Genomic DNA, 21,395 nt, shown 5'->3' on the forward strand with positions numbered 1-21,395 from the left:
GAAACCAGAAAAATAGGTAGGTTAGCCCTACTTGCTTAGAACGGCCTATATCTCTTAAAAACAAGCAAAAACACTTGAGTACCTATGAAACCATTGAAACCAGAAAAATAGTTCGATCCAGCCCTTCTTGCTTAGAACGGCCTATATCTCTTAAAAACAAGTGAAAACACTGGAGTACATATGAAACCAATGAAACCAGAAAAATAGGCAGGTTAGCCCTACTTGCTTAGAACGGCCTTTATCTCTTAAAAACAAGCGAAAACACTTGAGTACCTATGAAACCATTGAAACCAGAAAAATAGTTCGACCTAGCCCTTCTTGCTTAGAACGGCCTATATCTCTTAAAAACAAGGGAAAACACTGGAGTACATATGAAACCATTGAAACCAGAAAAATAGGTAGGTCTAGCCCTACTTGCTTAGAACGGCCTATATCTCTTAAAAACAAGCAAAAACACTTGAGTACCTATGAAACCATTGAAACCAGAAAAATAGTTCGACCTAGCCCTTCTTGCTTAGAACGGCCTATATCTCTTAAAAACAAGGGAAAACACTGGAGTACATATGAAACCATTGAAACCAGAAAAATAGTTAGGCCTAGCCCTACTTGCTTAGAACGGCCTATATCTCTTAAAAACAAGCGAAAACACTGGAGTACCTATGAAACCATTGAAACCAGAAAAATAGTTGGGCCTAGCCCTACTTGCTTAGAACGGCCAATAGCTCTTAACAACAAGCAAAAACACTGGTGTACATATAAAAGCATTGAAACCAGAAAAATAGTTCTGCTTAGCTCCACTTGCTTAGCTAGGAAAAGGCAATGTCTCGTAAAAACAAGTGAAAACACTGGAGTACCTATGAAACCAGTGAAACCAGACAAATAGTTCGACATAACCCTTCTCTTGCTTAGCTAGTAGCCGGGCCAATCTGCCGATGTCTTGTAAAAACAAGGAAAAACACTGAAGTACATACAAAACCATTGAAACCAGAAAAGTATTTTGGCCTAGCCCTAACCCTAGAACGGCCAATATCTCTTAAAAACACCAGACTACCTATGCCTAATGTCTGATGTAATATGTTTAAATAGTATATTATATATCATGTTACAACCATACTACTCTATAATACGTCTAATGTTTTTTGGAATACCGTCGGATTCAGATCTGACGTGTATTGAAAAGGCCGACGATTTCGCCTGCCCATACATTGCGAGCTTGCCAAGAAAAGCGTTATAATCACATCGAGTATAAATTTAAGTGCTTTTTATTTAAGATCTTTCTTCGATATCAGCTTCAATTCGAATTCCCGATAGACCCAAGATAACAAAATCAATGCATTTGCATTTTGTGTATTTCTGCTACTAAGTCTTGAAACAAAATATCCGAGTATGAAATATCTGCTATGACTACAAAATTACATCACTTTAGGAAAACTCGTTTTTTCTACCTAATACTTCACACTTGTAACATGGAGGTATAAAGAAAGAGGAGAAGTATGCTATTGTAACCAAGCTCGCCCTACGATTAAAAAAGTTACGATGTATGCATATAATCTCATATATCGTGCATTTTTAATGAGCTTTTTTATCCTTTGGTGAAATCTTATTGGCTCATTTAAGATTTAAGGCCGCTACCCACTCAGCATTTTATGGTCGGCAAACAAGGTGCACGGCTTGATTATTCCATAAATTACATAAATCAAGCCTTCAAAGGTTGTCGCTTTGAGCGCGACAAGAGTTGAAACTTTTCAACTTTTTTCGCTAAGCTGTGCAGCTTCCCTATTGTTCTTTTTAAAGTAGCCAATCAGACGAGACATTTAACTCTCTTGTACCGTGTGCAAAAATATCAACAATAGAAAAAAGAAAAATTGTGCAGCATATCTCCCCTTTATTTTGGATCAGTGGAATGAGAAAAGCGTTCAGCGACCAAAGCGCCTGAGCCGTGCGCCTTGTTCGCCGACCATAAAATGCTGAGTGGGTAGCGGCCTTTAGTAATTAGATGAGACGAGATTCATTGTTTCTGAAATTTGGACTAAAAAAAGGCCTGCAAACTTGGCAATCCCTCGTCAAATAATAAGATTTTTCGATCAATGTTTTCTTCAAGGTGAACTCTATTGCTTGATACTTTCCTCCAAAATTCTCCAGTGACTTTATGTCTACAAATTGAGTCTGAAATCGTGTGTGCTTTATAAAGAACTTTTCATTTTCTGGGTTCAGAAAATATCTTTTCAAAACAAAATTGAACGGATAACGAGATGAAACATAAACTTGTTTCGTGGACGAAGTTTTATTTAATTTTCGTATATTAAAAGGCTAGAATCTTCAATATTGATAATTAGAATGTTTAGAGCAAACTTGAGTTCTACTAAAAAGTCTAATTTCATCGGGCGAGCTTAGAATTTCTTTTGATACATTTTATGAAAGAAATCAAAAGACTTTAACGACCAATTACCGACACATTCAACTCCTGTTTTTCTTTATACCTCTATGCTTGTAACCATAGTATAAGAAAACCGCGGCTGGAATATGTACCGCATTGTCTTTTCAGTTGATTGCTGTTCCATCTCTGTCGCCGAGCTTTATAAGAACATCAAGATGCTCAGTTTATTATTGGTAGATAGTTTTTGAAATTTTTCTCTTATTTTCCTTCACAAAAAGTTTTTTTGTTGCTAGATATCTTTGAATCTGTACCCAATAGAACACTTGAACTAATTTTGGACATATTTAGGGGTATTTTGTGGAAACAATAGTTTTTCGCCAAAATTGAAATTATAAGAACTACATTCAAGATGACAACTTTCCTGTCAGTTTAAATGATAAATTTTGAAGGTGCTGGCTTGAAATTTTCACAGTATTATTTTGATGTACTTTTTCATTGATTTCTAAAAAGATTTCACTGAAATATTGTGAAGGCATTCCGAGGCACCTCATTAATTTTTGAGTTCTTTCAGCCCAGCCATTTTGTGCTTGTTTAAATTTCTTAGTGTTGATTTTTCCTTTACAATGATTTCATAATACAAGTTTATTTTCTAATTCGTACCTCAAACGAAAATAACATATTTATTTCAACACCAATCGTATATTTTATAAAAACATAATAAAAACATTTTACAGATAGATAAGTATAACAATAGATCTAGTGATAAGCTGAGAATGAACACTGTGAAAGTATGCCTTCATTACACATAAACGGTTCAGTAGCTAATGTGAAGTTTCTAAAATATTCTCTGTTTTTTAAAAAGATTTTGAATTCCCCAAAGGAATTAGTCAGGTTTCAAAACGTTAATCAAAAAACGTTAACAAAAGCTGCTCCTTAGAGACAAGTAGTTAACAGATCATTGAAGGTTGAAAACGTAGAATTCCCTTGAGATCTCGTCATAGCCATATTCTCTTGAGTATTGAAATAAATTTATGTATTATCATATCATTAATGTCTAAAACGCACTGAGAAGTAAGTATTAACGACAAACTAATAAAATTTACCATTAAAGATGCTTATTACATTACTTATTTCTTGATCAACAAATAGTCATCCAATACGACAGAGATAGAACAACAGAAATTCAAATGTTATCATTCCAGCGGCGGCTTTCTTATACTATGTTGTAACCAATAAGATGTTATAAAAAGTGATATCATGTAAGAAGTCCTTAGAGGGGTGCATAGACCGACGATTCCCTTATTTCACCCTCCCTTTGCATCTATCCCACCCCTGTCTTCGTGTATACCTTTGTCTTTTTTATTTTAATTGTTCAAGCATTTTCTGAACGCAATATACTAGAGAAATTAAATACAATTTGGTATTGAAAAATATAAAATATACTATATACCGGAGCCTGTCCCGGCATGGATCTTTTGGATTTAAAAATAAAATTCTAATAGAGTTATGGAGTTTCATCTTTTCGCGTCATCTCACCCTTATCTTCGTGTTTCATCAATCATTTATTCAAGGCCTTCTTTTTACTTGAGTTTCATCCCACCCGTTTCCCTCTTTGTGTGAAAATTACACCCTTGTCTATTTCATCAACCTCATCCCTGCCCCATCAAATTTAATCAATACTTCATCTCCTCCAGCCCTCTTTCTACTTTGAGTTTCACACCTTTTCATCTATTTCATCCCCTTCTCTTTGTGAAAATCACACCCTTGCTTATTTCATCCATTAGCTCTACTTCGCTTTTTCAACGCCCAAGTCGCCTCTTCATCCACGCAAAGACCTAATCACCAGGTTTTGTGTCTAAGGAGGTGCCACCATGGTTAACACCGAAGGGAGAAATTTTTGAAAATTAGCACTTCCAGACTGCCTAAAACAGGTCTTTTTCAAGGTTTTTACGCAGAATTTAGCTGAATCAGTAAATTTTCTTTTTGCTTTGAAAAATGTGGTCGGGCCAAGCCCCCCCCTAATCACCAGGTTTTGTGTCTAAGGAGGTGCCACCATGGTTAGCACCGAAGGGAGAAATTTTTGAAAATTAGCCCTTCCAGACTGCCTAAAACAGGTCTTTTTCAAGGTTTTTACGCAGAATTTAGCTGAATCAGTAAATTTTCTTTTTGCTTTGAAAAATGTGGTCGGGCCAAGCCCCCCCCTAATCACCAGGTTTAGTGTCTAAGGAGGTGCCACCATGGTTAGCACCGAAGGGAGAAATTTTTGAAAATTAGCCCTTCCAGACTGCCTAAAACAGGTCTTTTTCAAGGTTTTTACGCAGAATTTAGCTGAATCAGTAAATTTTCTTTTTGCTTTGAAAAATGTGGTCGGGCCAAGCCCCCCCCCCTAATCACCAGGTTTTGTGTCTAAGGAGGTGCCACCATGGTTAGCACCGAAGGGAGAAATTTTTGAAAATTAGCCCTTCCAGACTGCCTAAAACAGGTCTTTTTCAAGGTTTTTACGCAGAATTTAGCTGAATCAGTAAATTTTCTTTTTGCTTTGAAAAATGTGGTCGGGCCAAGCCCCCCCTAATCACCAGGTTTTGTGTCTAAAGAGGTGCCACCATGGTTAGTACCGAAGGGAGAAATTTTTGAAAATTAGCCCTTCCAGACCGCCTAAAACAGGTCTTTTTCAAGGTTTTTACGCAGAATTTAGCTGAATCAGTAAATTTTCTTTTTGCTTTGAAAAATGTGGTTGGGCCAAGGCATTCACTTATTGGTTTAAAAAGACATGTTTAAAGGTATTTCACATTAACTGAAAAACTTGTATTTCTCTATTTTTGACGTCAAATTAAATTCCCCGTTCACTAGTGCTTTTTCTTCAAACTTCCGATTCTTCATAACTATATTAGCTATAACATTCAAATTTCACACATAGACTTTAAATATACTAAGGAAGAGTGTGAAACTTCGATAGGATGAATAAAAGTAAAGTTACGTCAAAAAATCTAGGGGTGCGGTTTTTTTTGAAAATAAAGAAAGAAACAACTTCGAGAGACATTTTGTCACACGCAAACAATTTGTCACTTACCCCTACGGCTTTATTTTCCCTGATAGAAAGATACTCGTTAAAAACAACGCTTGGTATCAAGATTTGGCATTCCCAGAAAAATAATACAGATGTGAAAAAAAGAAAAAGAAGAAAAAAGGGAATCCTGAATTACTAAACGTGCAAAAAGACGAGGGTGTTGGATTAAAAATATGAAGCAACCTATTTTCCTTTTCACGTCAATTGGGGGAGGAGGGAAGCTAAAATTCCTGAACATACGCTTCTTTTTTATAAGAATACTTTATAAGAATATTCAAAATTAAGAATCTGCTAAGAATATCACCATTATGGAATTCGACAACAGAACCTAAGAATGCCATTTTTAGAACATTTTTAACTGTAAATTGTCAATTAAACACAAATAAGGCTCAATATTCTCACAAAAATGTCATTTTATACTTCAGGTATGTATTAATGTTACATTTAGGTCCCGGGGGGGGGGCACTGGGTTTGCGGACTGACGGTATGTGCGGGCCAAAAATTGGCTTTTAAAATTGCACCCTTACAGTGCAGCAAAAATCAGTGAAAATCATACCCTTAGAGTGCATTTTCCCCCAAATTTTCGATCCCTTTCGTGCAAAAAATGGTCAAAATTCTAGCATTTTTGGTCAAAATATCTAGATTTTTCAAGAATTTTCTGAAATTTCTACCCTTACAGTGCATCTCTAGTTTTTCCGACCCTTACAGTGCATTTTAAACATATTGGAAAAGGTACCCTTAGGACCCGCACATACCCGTCGGTCCTTTTGCCCAGCTGCCCCCCCCGGGATTTAGGTTAAATCTTATATAGTCTAACAAGAATACGGTTAGAGTATTTTCGGATGATTTTTCCCAAAAAAGTTAAGAACATCCATGATGAAATGAAATGAAAAAACACCATTCTTATAAAAAAAGCGTGTACCTTTAACAACTTTTAAAGGAAATACGTTTTTTATGAGAACATGAAAATTTTCCGAAGCTTTCAGATGTATTAACTTTTTGAGTTGTTATTGAGTTGTTCTCATTTTCAACGCATTTCGTGAGTATTTTTGTGCTTTTTCCTAAGAAATAGAGTGTTTTAGAGTCCGTGAAGCCTTAAAATGTTCCTAATATTTTGGTCATCGAAGCCTGTTCTTATTTAACTTATCTTTATAAAAAAACTTATAACTCCTTCTTTTTTCTAATTCGAAGTTAATAATCGGTAAGATAACTAGCGACGAATAAATTTATATCCAAAGTTACGTCACTAGAAAAAGCCGTGAAGCTTTCAAAGTCTGGTACGGGTAGTAAGCAAATCTAGCGATCACCATAACAGTTTTAAATTTTAATGCGTTTTGAAAAATATCTGGTACGCAAGGGTTTATTTAGGCGCAGCGAACGGTGACTTTTTCCGGATATGAAGGAAGAACATGTTTCATAAAAATTACACGAAAAGAACATTTTTAAGGACTAAGAAATTATAACAAATGCTTGACCGAGAGTTCTGTAGTAATGAAAAGAAATGGCACTCACCGAAAGGTTACAAAGTTTAGATGCAAGTCCTTATAATTTCTTCTATTTTGCGATTCTTTGTTGTCTTCAATGCTAGTGTCACCCCAGTATTTCTTCCTTGCCTGAAAAAAAAGACAATGCGAATGATATTTTTTAAGGTTGAGATTTATACAACAATAATTAGTAGGTATTTGTTCCTGGACGTTATCAGGAGAAATACCCGCTAAAAAAATTGGACGATTCTCATCATCATTTTCACGATTTTCGTTAAAACTTATTTTGTCGATGAGGTCCCAGAAACCCAGAAATATAAATAATATCGATGTTAAGCATAAATTGATACAAAATTTGAAAGGAATAACCAATTTCTAACCTTTGATGTTAACCCTAAAAAGAATAACCAAAAATCAATCAAAACAAAGCAAAAAGCAGCAAAATACAACGAAAAGCAAACCTCAAGAAAAAGTAAAGATTCGAAAATATCGAATGACCTATATTATAAACGGTGGAACAAAAACACTTAAAAACTGTTTAATTATTTCCAAATGAGCTCACCTTTGTTCGAAAAGGAAACAATTAACATCACGTACTCACGGTCTCGTTTAATGGAGCGAATCTAAAATATGAATAGAACAATTAAAAACACATTTTGAGCATGGGCACACATTGAGCACATTATATTCATATTACAAAAAAGCCGGTGCATAGTTTTGTTTCACGTTTTAAAGATTGCGCAATTTCCATGCATTTTATAAGTAAACTAACGTTAGAAACAGTAAACAATTTTGTGCAGCGATTTTCAGCTCGAAAAACTTTACCGGAACTAGGATTTCCAAATTCTAAAGAGACATTTTTCGAGGTGGAAACATGATAGAAAATGTTAGCCAAGTAGGTTCGAATTCTAGCTATTTAAGCTCTTAATCTAATAACAGATCACACTCATTCTGCGCATACCGCATACCACGCTCTGCTCTTAAAGCGGGATATAGCGAGTGTGACAATCCGAACTGGTCGTACTGGCAAAACATTCAAAACCGTGGCGCTTTTTGCTTGAAAGCGAAAGCAACTGGATTTAAATATTTATTCCTATGATTGGCTCTCAAATTTGGATCTGAATAAAAAAATCAAAGCGTTGCGCCGACCTGGGCAGATTCTATTACAGAGCCATGGCCTTTACTGTGGTACATACGTTCCAGTGTGGAGTTATCAGTATCAGTAAAGATTTCCAATCCAAGCTAATCTCATAACAGATCATCCTTTCTGCACATACCACGTTCTTCTTTAAAGGGACATGGCTAATGTGAAGATCTTAACTTGCTCGTTCAGGAAAAACTTCAAAAACCTGAAAGCAAAAGCCTTCGAAAGTGCAATAATATAGCTCTACCTCGGTATAGAGCACTTTGTCTCCACAAATTACGGATGTTGCTGAGTTATCAACATCTACTGTGAGATTATTTTGGCCCTTGAAAAGGCTCACGTGGTCTCTAATCACGTATCAACGTTTGTACTAAAAGTAGCCGAATCTATTATAGTCTTGTGAAGGTCCTTCTAGAATTGCTTTTCTGAAATTAGACCTTCAAGTTTAGAGAACGTTCGAATGTTTTGTGTCAGTTTGGCGAGTAATCGATTTATGATAGCGTAACAATAGGCCTGTTACAGGAGCCCCCCCCCCAGCGGACCCAAATTTCACGCATTCACGCAAAAAATTTTCGCAATTCACGCATTCACGCAAGTTTTTCTCGAAATTCACGCAAACCCAATTTTTTGGGAAATCGGGGAGATTTTCGGAAAAAATCGGGGAAAATGTCAAAAATAGAGGTCTTGCATATTTCGCTAAGTTACGTAATTTACGTAATTTCCGCCATTATGGAGTAAAACGTTCGATTTGCATAAAAAAGTATGACAAGGTTGTACTCGAAATATTATTCGACCGGATCTGGTCATGCACTTGAGAAAAACTTAACTCAGTAGTGATTTTTTCCTGTAGACCTGACTATAAAACACCGTGTTTGGTAGCGTCATAAGAAGCCCCCAAATAGAAAGCGTTACGTAATTTTTCAACTTTAATCACATGCCATCACGCAAAATATTTGATTCTTCTAACTTGTCACGATCGTTTAGAAAAGGTGAAGCTTCTGCAGTTAACGTATCGCGATAGTAAGTGAAAAGATATGCGCCGCAGGCGAATTTTTGTACAGAAAATAGCTTAAACATTATCAAAAATAGGTACTCGAGTATGACACCATGATGCTTAGCTCAGGGGTAAGGAGGCGCAACCATGGTTTACGCAGAGAGGAAATTTTCGTTGCATTTCTGTCACTCGCGTTCGGCTAAAAATGCTCTCTTTAACACCATTGAAAAAGAATGTAGTCTAAATTCGTTAGAGGTACGATCGCTTGATAGCGTGTGAAATGAGGTAAAAGAATGAACATTTTGTTGCGAGCGAAGCGATCAAAAAAAAAAAAAAAAAAAATTTCAATCAGGGCTCGCGAATTAATTTCCTAACGTGGAGGGGCCGAAAACATAGTGACTCAGGAGGCGCAACCATGTTTTGCGCCGACAGGAGAAAATTTCTATTTTAACCCTTCGCAAAAACGTGGTGAAGTCATGGCCGCCTCCTGCCCCCAGTGGCTCTGGCCCTGGCTGGCCCTGGCCCTTGATCACTCATCATGCATAACCATGGTTTTATCTTAAACAAACACTTCCAAGGGGGCAAACTAGAGTTATTTATGATTCGAGGGCCAATACATGTTTGGCCCGAGCGAAAAAATCTGGAAATTTAAGGTGTCTAGATTGCTAGAAAGCGCATCTAAATCATGAATCGTCTTATAAAATAGAGAATATATTTGAAAGTTGCTGATTTTTTTGTACACCTTCACCTGGCATCCCTTGAATTTGGAATAGGTGCGCACCTTTGTGAGAAGGAAAAATTCACGCGTTTACGCAAAAAACAGGGCAGATTCACGCATTCAGGCAATAGAAATATGGATTTTCACGTTCACGCAAGTTTTTTCAATTCACGCATTCACGCAATTTTTTTTCGATTTCCACGCATTCACGCAACCAAAAAAGCCCATTCACGCATTCACGCAAACCGCTAGGGGGGGGGCCTTACAGATTTGGCAACATTTGCACTTAAAGTCGCCAAATCTGTTTAAAGCTTGTCAAATTTATGAGACCTTCTCAAATTACCTTTTTGGTATTGAATCTTCAAGTTTAGATATCAGGGAACAGCTCTGGGTTGTTTTGGTAAAAAACCATCGATTTCAGTTTAGCAATAAGTCTACGACAGATTAAAAGACACTTCAACTAAAAGAAACCAAATTTGTTATAGGCTTGTGTAGATTATAGAACCTTCTAGAATAACTTTTTTGGAATGAAATCTTCGAGTTCAGAGAACCATTAAGTATTTTGGGTCAGTTTTGTGAGCAATCAATCAATTTCAGTGGAGCAACAGGCTTGTCTAAATTATGAAACCTTCTCAAATTACCTTTTTGGTATTGAATCTTTAAGTTTAGATATCAGGGAACAGCCGCTTTGGGACATTTTAACGAATAATCAATTTATTACAGAATAGCAATAGGCCTATCAAAGATTCGACGACATTTGCACTTAAAAGTGTCAAATCTGTTTTAGGCTTGTCAAAATTATGAGAACTTCTGCGGTTGCCTTTTTGGTATTTAATCTTCTAGGTCAGATATCAGAAAGCTATTTTGGATATTTTGGCAAATAATAAATTTATGGCAGAATAGCAATAGACCTATTACAGATTCAGCGACATTTGAACTTAAAGTTGCCAAATCTGTTATAGGCTTGGGAAGAATATGCAACCTTCTGCAAGTTCATTTTTGGTATTGAATCTTCAATTTTAGCTATCAGGGAACAGTTTTGGATAATTTTGGTAAAAATCAATCGATTTCAGTGAACCATTAGGCCTATGACAGATCCGGCGACATTAACAATTAGAGTTGCCAAATCTGTTCAAGGCTTATCAAAATTATGAGACCTTCTGCAATTGCCTTTTTAGTATTTAATCTATAAGGTCAAATATCAGCGAGCCGGTTTGGGAGATTTTTGCAAATAATCAATTTATGGCAGAATAGCAATAGGCCTATTACAGATTCGGCGACATTTGCCTTTAAAGTTGCCAAATCTGTTTTAGCCTTGTCAAAATTATGAGACCTTCTGCAAGTTCATTTTTGGTATTGAATCTTCAAGTTTAGTTATCAGGGAACAGTTTTGGGTAATTTCGGTAAAGAATTAATCGATTTCAGTGGAGCAATAGCCCTATGGCAAATCCAGCGACATATTCACTGAAAGTAAGCAAACCTGTTTTAGGCTTGCCAAACTATGAGACCTTCTGCAGTTGCTATTTCGTTCAGAGAACCATTAAGTATTTTGGGTCAGTTTTGTGAGCAATCAATCAATTTCAGTGGAGCAACAGGCTTGTCTAAATTATGAAACCTTCTCAAATTACCTTTTTGGTATTGAATCTTTAAGTTTAGATATCAGGGAACAGCCGCTTTGGGACATTTTAACGAATAATCAATTTATTACAGAATAGCAATAGGCCTATCAAAGATTCGACGACATTTGCACTTAAAAGTGTCAAATCTGTTTTAGGCTTGTCAAAATTATGAGAACTTCTGCGGTTGCCTTTTTGGTATTTAATCTTCTAGGTCAGATATCAGAAAGCTATTTTTGGATATTTTGGCAAATAATAAATTTATGGCAGAATAGCAATAGACCTATTACAGATTCAGCGACATTTGAACTTAAAGTTGCCAAATCTGTTATAGGCTTGGGAAGAATATGCAACCTTCTGCAAGTTCATTTTTGGTATTGAATCTTCAATTTTAGCTATCAGGGAACAGTTTTGGATAATTTTGGTAAAAATCAATCGATTTCAGTGAACCATTAGGCCTATGACAGATCCGGCGACATTAACAATTAGAGTTGCCAAATCTGTTCAAGGCTTATCAAAATTATGAGACCTTCTGCAATTGCCTTTTTAGTATTTAATCTATAAGGTCAAATATCAGCGAGCCGGTTTGGGAGATTTTTGCAAATAATCAATTTATGGCAGAATAGCAATAGGCCTATTACAGATTCGGCGACATTTGCCTTTAAAGTTGCCAAATCTGTTTTAGCCTTGTCAAAATTATGAGACCTTCTGCAAGTTCATTTTTGGTATTGAATCTTCAAGTTTAGTTATCAGGGAACAGTTTTGGGTAATTTCGGTAAAGAATTAATCGATTTCAGTGGAGCAATAGCCCTATGGCAAATCCAGCGACATATTCACTGAAAGTAAGCAAACCTGTTTTAGGCTTGCCAAACTATGAGACCTTCTGCAGTTGCTATTTCGTTCAGAGAACCATTAAGTATTTTGGGTCAGTTTTGTGAGCAATCAATCAATTTCAGTGGAGCAACAGGCTTGTCTAAATTATGAAACCTTCTCAAATTACCTTTTTGGTATTGAATCTTTAAGTTTAGATATCAGGGAACAGCCGCTTTGGGACATTTTAACGAATAATCAATTTATTACAGAATAGCAATAGGCCTATCAAAGATTCGACGACATTTGCACTTAAAAGTGTCAAATCTGTTTTAGGCTTGTCAAAATTATGAGAACTTCTGCGGTTGCCTTTTGGTATTTAATCTTCTAGGTCAGATATCAGAAAGCTATTTTTGGATATTTTGGCAAATAATAAATTTATGGCAGAATAGCAATAGACCTATTACAGATTCAGCGACATTTGAACTTAAAGTTGCCAAATCTGTTATAGGCTTGGGAAGAATATGCAACCTTCTGCAAGTTCATTTTTGGTATTGAATCTTCAATTTTAGCTATCAGGGAACAGTTTTGGATAATTTTGGTAAAAATCAATCGATTTCAGTGAACCATTAGGCCTATGACAGATCCGGCGACATTAACAATTAGAGTTGCCAAATCTGTTCAAGGCTTATCAAAATTATGAGACCTTCTGCAATTGCCTTTTTAGTATTTAATCTATAAGGTCAAATATCAGCGAGCCGGTTTGGGAGATTTTTGCAAATAATCAATTTATGGCAGAATAGCAATAGGCCTATTACAGATTCGGCGACATTTGCCTTTAAAGTTGCCAAATCTGTTTTAGCCTTGTCAAAATTATGAGACCTTCTGCAAGTTCATTTTTGGTATTGAATCTTCAAGTTTAGTTATCAGGGAACAGTTTTGGGTAATTTCGGTAAAGAATTAATCGATTTCAGTGGAGCAATAGCCCTATGGCAAATCCAGCGACATATTCACTGAAAGTAAGCAAACCTGTTTTAGGCTTGCCAAACTATGAGACCTTCTGCAGTTGCTATTTCGGTATTTAATCTTTTACGTCAAATATCAGAAAGCCATTTTTGGACATTTGGCAAATAATAAAATTATGGCAGAATAACAATTGACCAATTACAGATTCGGCGACATTTGAACTTAAAGTTGCCAAATCTGTTTAGGGTTGTCAAAATTATGAGACCTTCTGCAAGTTCATTTTTTGTATTGAATCTTCAAGTGATCAGGGAACAGTTTTGGGACATTTTGGTAAAGAATCAATCCATTTCAGTGGAGCAATAGGCCTATGGAAGATCTAGCGACATATTTACTGAAAGTAGGCAAATCTGTTATGAGCTTGTGAATATTATAAAACCTTCTAAGATTACTTTTTTGGAATTGATACTTCAAGTTCAAAGAAGAAGCAAATATTTTTGGTCATTTTGGTGAGTACTCAATTCATGGCAGCATAGTAATAGGCCTATTACAGATTCGATAACATTTGCACTTAAAGTTGCCAAATCTGTTTTAGGCTTCCAAAATGATGAGACCTTCTGCAATTGCCATTTTGGTATTTAATCTTCTAGGTCAGATATCAGGGAGCCGTTTTGGGACATTTTGGTAAAGAATCAATCCATTTCAGTTGAGCAATAGGCTTTTTGGTATTTTCTCTTCTAGGTCAGATATCAGGGAGCCGTTTTTGGACATTACGGCGAATAATCAATTTATGGAAGAAAAGCAATAGGCCTATTACAGATTCGGCGACATTTGCAATTAAAGTTGCCAAATCTGTTGTAGGCTTGCCAAAACTATGAGACCTTATGCAGTTGCCTTTCTAGTATTTAATAAGCAAGCCGTTCGGGACATTTTAGCGAATAATCAATTTATGGCTAGGCCTATTACAGATTCGGCGATATTTGCACTTAAAGTTGTCAAATCTGTTTTAGGATTGTCAAAATTATAAGACCTTCTGCAAGTTCATTTTTGGTATTGAATCTTGAAGATTAGTTATCAGGGAACAGTTTTGGGTAATTTTGGTAAAGAATCATTCGATTTCAGTGGAGCAGTACGCCTATTACAGATTCAGCAACATTTGCAATTAAAGTTGCCATATCTGTTTTAGGCTTACCAGAACTATGAGACCTTTTGCAGTTACCTTTTTGGTATTTAATCTTCAAAGTCAAATAACGGGAGGCCGTTGTGGGACATTTTGGAAAATTATCAATTAATGGCAGAATAGCAATAGGGTTATGACAGATTCAGCGACATTTGCAATTAAAATTGCCAAATCTGTTTTAGATTTGTAAAAATTATGAGACTTTCTGCAAGTTCATTTTTGGGATTGAATCTTCAAGTTTAGTTATCAGGGAACAGTTTTGGGTAATTTTGGTAAAGAATCAATCAATTTCAGTGGAGTAATAGGTCTATTGAAGATTCGGCGACATTTGCGATTAAAGTTGCCAAATCTGTTTTAGGCTTGCCACAACTATGAGACCTTCTGCAGATACCTTTTTGGTATTTAATCTTCAAATTCAGATATCAGGGAGACATTTTGGCGAACAATCAATTCATGGCAGAATAGCAATAGGGTTATTACAGATTTGACGACATTTGCAATTAAAGTTGCCAAATCTTTTTTAGGCTTGTCAAAATTATGAGACCTTCTGCAATTTCATTCTTGGCATTGAATCTTCAAGTTTAGTTGACAAGAAAAAAGCACTATCTCAACGTTGTCTCAAGGTGTTCGGCGATGAGATGCACAGTAGTCACCAGTTACCCCAATGCAACAATGTAGATGTAAGACAGTCATAAGTGCTTGACTTATTACCCCACCCCCCGAGAAGTTCTCAGATTGGGAATTGATTGCCGACCGTTAAATTAAAATGAATAGTTTACTAGTTTAGCAATAGGCTAATTACAGATTTGGCGACATTTGCACTTAAAGTTGCCAAATCTATTTTAGGTTTGTCAAAATTATGAGACCTTCTGCAAGTTCATTCTTGGTACTAATCTTCAAGTTTAGTTATCAGGAAACTGTTTTGGGTAAAGAGTCAATTCAGTGGAGCAATAGACCCATGCCAAATCCAGCCACATTTTCACAGAAAGTAGTGGAAGAAAAGCAATAGGCCAATTACAGATTCGGCGACATTTGCAATTAAAGTTGCCAAATCTGTTGTAGGCTTGCCAAAACTATGAGACCTTCTGCAGTTGCCTTTCTAGAATTTAATCTTCAAGGTCAAATATCAGCAAGCCGTTTGGGACATTTTGGCGAATAACCAATTTATGGCAGAATAGCAATAGACCTATGACAGATTCGGCGACATTTGCAGCTAAAGTTACCAAATCTGTTTTAGGATTGTCAAAATTAAAAGACCTTCTGCTAGTTCATTTTTGGTATTGAATCTTGAACTTTAGTTATCAGGGAACAGTTTTGGGTAATTTTGGTAAAGAATCAATCGATTTCAGTCGAGCAATAGGCTTATTACAGATTCGGCGACATTTGCTATTAAAATTGCCAAATTTGTTTTAAGCCTGTCAAAATTATTAGACCTTCTGGAATTGCCTTTTCCGTACTTGATCTTCTAGGTCAGATATCAGGGAGTCGTTTTTGGATATTTTGGCAAATAATCAATTTATGGAAGAAAAGCAATAGGCCTATTACAGATTCGGCGACATTTGAACTTAAAGTTGCCAAATCTGTTTTAGGCTTGTCAAAATGATGAGACCTTCTGCAATTTCATTTTTTGTATTTAATCTTCAAGGTCAGATATCAAGAAGCCGTTTTGGGACATTTTTGCGAATAATCAATTTATGGCAGAATAGCAATAGGTTTATTACGGATTCGGCGACATTTGCACTTAAGTTTGAAAAATCTGTTTTACGCTTGTAAAAATTATGAGACCTTCATGGGCCTTCTGCAAGCTCATTTTTGGTATTGAATCTTCAAGTTTAGTTATCAAGGAGCAGTTTTGGGTATTTTTGGTAAAGAATCAATCGATTTCAGTCGAGCAATAGGCTTATTACAGATTCGGCGACATTTGCTATTAAAATTGCTAAATCTATTTAGGCTTTATGAGACCTTCTGCAAGTTCATTCTTGGTATTAATCTTCAAGTTTAGTTATCAGGAAACAGTTTTGGGTAATTTTGGTAAAGAGTCAATTCAGTGGAGCAATAGGCCCATGACAAATCCAGCCACATATTCACAGAAAGTAGCCAAATCTGTTATGGGCGTGTGAAGATTTTAAATCCTTCCAAGATTACTTTTTTGGAATTGATTCTTAAAGTTCAGAGAGCAACCAAGTAAATTTGGTCATTTTGCTGAGTGCTCAATTCATGGCAGCATAGTAATAGGCCTATTACAGATTCGGCGACATTTGCAATCAAAGTTGCCAAATTTGTTTTACGCTTGTCAAAATTATGACACCTTTTGCAAGTTCATTTTTGATATTGAATCTTCCAGTTTAGTTATCAGGAAGCCGTTTTGGGACATTTTGGCAAATAATCAATTTATGGAAGAATAGCAATAGGCCTATTACAGATTCGGCGACACTTGAAATTAAAATTGCCAATTTTGATTTAGGCTTGTAGAAATTATGAGACCTTCTGCAAGTTCATTTTTGGTATTTAATCTTCAAGGTCAGATATCAAGGAGCCGTTTTGAGACATTTTTGCGAATAATCAATTAATGGCAGAATAGCAATAGGCCTATTACAGATTCGGCGACATTTGCAGCTACAGTTGAAAAATGATGTTTTAGGTTTGTGAAGATTATGCAACCTTTTGCAAGATCATCTTTGGTAATGAATCTTCAAGTTTAGTTAACAGGCATCAGTTTTGGATTATTTTGGTAAAAATCAATCGATTTCAGTGGAGCAATAGGCCTATTACAGATTTGGTGACATTTGCAATCAAAGTTGCCAAATTTGTATTAGGCTTGTCAAAAGTACGAGACATTCTGCTATTGCCTTTTTGGTATTTAATCTTCTAGGTCAGATATCAGGGATCCGTTTTTGGACATTTTGGCGAATAATCAATTTATGGAAGAAAAGCAATATGCCTATTACAGATTCAGCGACATTTGCAATTAAAGTTGCCAAATCTGCTGTAGGCTTGTCAAAATTATGAGACCTTCTGCAAGTTCATTTTTGGTATTGAATCTTCAAGTTTAGCTATGAGGAAGCCGTTTTGGGACATTTTGGCTAATAATCAATTTATGAAAGAATAGCAATAGGCCTATTACGGATTCGGCGACATTTGCACTTAAGTTTGAAAAATCTGTTTTACGCTTGTAAAAATTATGAGACCTTCCTGGGCCTTCTGCAAGTTCATTTTTGGTATTGAATCTTCAAGTTTAGTTATCAAGGAGCAGTTTTGGGTAATTTTGGTAAAGAATAAATCGATTTCAGTCGAGCAATAGGCTTATTACAGATTCGGCGACATTTGCTATTAAAATTGCTAAATTTGTTTTAGGCTTGTCAAAATTATTAGACCTTCTGCCTATTACAGATTTGGCAACATTTGCACTTAAAGTTGCCAAATCTGTTTTAGGCTTGTCAAAATTATGAGAACTTCTGCAATTGCCTTTTTGGTATTTAATCTTCAAGATCAGATATCAGGGAGCCGTTTGGGACATTTTGGCGAATAATCAATTAATGGCAGAATAGCAAGTCCTATTAAAGATTCGGCAACATTTGCAATTAAAATTGCCAAATCTGTTTTAGGCTTGTAAGAATTATGAGACCTTCTGCAATTGCCTTTTTGGTATTTAATCTTCTAGGTCAGATATCAGGGAGCCGTTTTGGGACATTTTGGTAAAGAATCAATCCATTTCAGTGGAGCAATAGGCCCATGAAAAATCCGGCGACATTTTAACTGAAAGTAGCTAAAGCTGTTTTGGGCTTGTGAATATTATAAAACCTTCTAAGATTATTTTTTGGAATTGATTCTTCAAGTTCAAAGAATAACCAAATATTTTTTGTCATTTTTGTGAGCACTCAATTCATGGCAGAATAACAAATTTATGGAAGAAAAGCAATAGGCCAATTACAGATTCGGTGACATTTGCAATTAAAGTTGCCAAATCTGTTGTAGGCTTGCCAAAACTATGAGACCTTCTGCAGTTGCCTTTCTAGTATTTAATCTTCAAGGTCAAATATCAGCAAGCCGTTTGGGACATTTTGGCGAATAATCAATTTATGGCAGAATAGCAAAAGGCCTATGACAGATTCGGCGACATTTGCACTTAAAGTTGCCAAATCTGTTCTAGGATTGTCAAAATTATGAGACCTTCTGCTAGTTCATTTTTGGTATTGAATCTTGAACTTTAGTTATCAGGGAACAGTTTTGGGTAATTTTGGTAAAGAATCAATCAATTTCAGTGGAGCAGTAGGCCTATTACAGATTCAGAGACATTTGCAATTAAACTTGCCAAATCTGAATTAGGCTTGCCAAAACTATGAGACCTTCTGCAGTTGCCTTTCTAGTATTTAATCTTCAAGGTCAAATATCAGCAAGCCGTTTGGGACATTTTGGCGAATAATCAATTTATGGCAGAATAGCAATAGGCCTATGACAGATTCGGCGACATTTGCACTTAAAGTTGCCAAAACTGTTTTAGTCTTGTCAAAATTATGAGACCTTCTGCAAGTTCATTCTTGGCATTGAATCTTCAAGGTTAGTTATGAGGAAACAGTTTTGGGTAATTTTGGTAAAAAATCAATTCAGTGGAGCAATAGGCCCATGACAAATCCAGCCACATTTTTACAAAAAGTAGCCAAATCTGTAATGGGCTTGTGAAGATTTTAAAACCTTCTAAGATTACTTTTTTGGAATTGATTCTTAAAGTTCAGAGAGCAACCAAGTAAATTTGGTCATTTTGCTGAGTCAATTTATGGCAGCATAGTAATAGGCCTATTACAGATTCGGCGACATTTGCACTTAAAGTTGCCAAATCTGTTTTGGGCTTGTAAAAATTATGAAACCTTCTGCAAGTTCATTTTTGATATTGAATCTTCCAGTTTAGTTATCAGGAAGCCGTTTTGGGACATTTTGGCAAATAATCAATTTATGGAAGAATAGCAATAGGCCTATTACAGATTCGGCGACATTTGAAATTAAAATTGCCAATTTTGATTTAGGCTTGTAGAAATTATGAGACCTTCTGCAAGTTCATTTTTGGTATTTAATCTTCAAGGTCAGATATCAAGGAGCCGTTTTGGGACATTTTTGCGAATAATCAATTTATGGCAGAATAGCAATAGGCCTATTACAGATTCGGCGACATTTGCAGCTACAGTTGCCAAATGCTGTTTTAGGTTTGTGGAGATTATGCAACCTTCTGCAACAACCTCTTTGGTAATGAATCTTCAAGTTTAGTTATCAGGCATCACTTTTGGATTATTTTGGTAAAAATTAATCGATTTCAGTGGAGCAATAGGCCTATTACAGATTCGGTGACATTTGCAATCAAAGTTGCCAAATTTGTTTTAGGCTTGTCAAAATTACGAGACATTCTGCAATTGCCTTTTTGGTATTTAATCTTCTAGGTCAGATATCAGGGATCCGTTTTTTGGCATTTTGGCGAATAATCAATTTATGGAAGAAAAGCAATATGCCTATTACAGATTCAGCGACCTTTGCACTTAAAGTTGCTTAATCTGCTGTAGGCTTGTCAAAATTATGAGACCTTCTGCAAGTTCATTTTTGGTATTGAATCTTCAAGTTTAGCTATGAGGAAGCCGTTTTGGGACATTTTAGCTAATAATCAATTTATGGAAGAATAGCAATAGGCCTATTACGGATTCGGCGACATTTGCACTTAAGTTTGAAAAATCAGTTTTACGCTTGTAAAAATTATGAGACCTTCCTGGGCCTTCTGCAAGTTCATTTTTGGTATTGAATCTTCAAGTTTAGTTATCAAGGAGCAGTTTTGGGTAATTTTAGTAAAGAATCAATCCATTTCAGTCGAGCAATAGGCTTATTACAGATTCGGCGACATTTGCTATTAAAATTGGTAAATTTGTTTTAGGCTCGTCAAAATTATTAGACCTTCTGCCTTTTAAAGATTTGGCAACATTTGCACTTAAAGTTGCCAAAACTGTTTTAGTCTTGTCAAAATTATGAGACCTTCTGCAAGTTCATTCTTGGCATTGAATCTTCAAGGTTAGTTATAAGGAAACAGTTTTGGGTAATTTTGGTAAAAAATCAATTCAGTGGAGCAATAGGCCCATGACAAATCCAGCCACATTTTTACAAAAAGTAGCCAAATCTGTAATGGGCTTGTGAAGATTTTAAAACCTTCTAAGATTACTTTTTTGGAATTGATTCTTAAAGTTCAGAGAGCAACCAAGTAAATTTGATCATTTTGCTGAGTGCTCAATTCATGGCAGCATAGTAATAGGCCTATTACAGATTCGGCGACATTTGCACTTAAAGTTGCCAAATCTGTTTTGGGCTTGTAAAATTTATGAAACCTTCTGGAAGTTCATTTTTGATATTGAATCTTCCAGTTTAGTTATCAGGAAGCCGTTTTGGGACATTTTGGCAAATAATCAATTTATGGAAGAATAGCAATAGGCCTATTACAGATTCGGCGACATTTGAAATTAAAATTGCCAATTTTGATTTAGGCTTGTAGAAATTATGAGACCTTCTGCAAGTTCATTTTTGGTATTTAATCTTCTAGGTCAGATATCAAGGAGCCGTTTTGGGACATTTTGGCAAATAATCAATTTATGGAAGAATAGCAATAGGCCTATTACAGATTCGGCGACATTTGAAATTAAAATTGCCAAATTTGATTTAGGCTTGTAGAAATTATGAGACCTTCTGCAAGTTCATTTTTGGTATTTAATCTTCAAGGTCAGATATCAAGGAGCCGTTTTGGGACATTTTTGCGAATAATCAATTTATGGCAGAATAGCAATAGGCCTATTACAGATTCGGCTACATTTGCAGCTACAGTTGCCAAATGCTGTTTTAGGTTTTTGAAGATTATGCAACCTTCTGCAAGATCATCTTTGGTAATGAATCTTCAAGTTTAGTTATCAGGCATCAGTTTTGGATTATTTTGGTAAAAATCAATCGATTTCAGTGGAGCAATAGGCCTATTACAGATTCGGTGACATTTGCAATCAAAGTTGCCAAATTGTTTTAGGCT

At 35.8% G+C, this 21,395-nt stretch overlaps 1 protein-coding gene across 2 annotated transcripts in view; it reads right to left on the bottom strand.

Annotated features, from left to right (window-relative positions):
• Positions 1–21,395, bottom strand: part of LOC136798954 (uncharacterized) — a 72,819-nt gene that overhangs the window by 46,546 nt on the left and 4,878 nt on the right. The window contains exons 2-3 of one of the 2 annotated variants that reach the window (XM_067055633.1): positions 7,491–7,551; positions 6,957–7,057 (exon numbers count right to left, since the gene is read on the bottom strand). The gene's annotated coding sequence lies outside the window, so the exon portion shown is untranslated. Of the gene's footprint in view, positions 1–6,956; positions 7,058–7,308; positions 7,438–7,490; positions 7,552–21,395 lie in introns of those variants that run through there. The other variant, XM_067055635.1, reaches the window with a different exon arrangement.

This window comes from Clytia hemisphaerica, unplaced genomic scaffold (assembly GCF_902728285.1).
Source record: "Clytia hemisphaerica strain Z4C2 unplaced genomic scaffold, Clytia hemisphaerica genome assembly, whole genome shotgun sequence".
NCBI classification, from domain to species: domain Eukaryota; kingdom Metazoa; phylum Cnidaria; class Hydrozoa; order Leptothecata; family Clytiidae; genus Clytia; species Clytia hemisphaerica.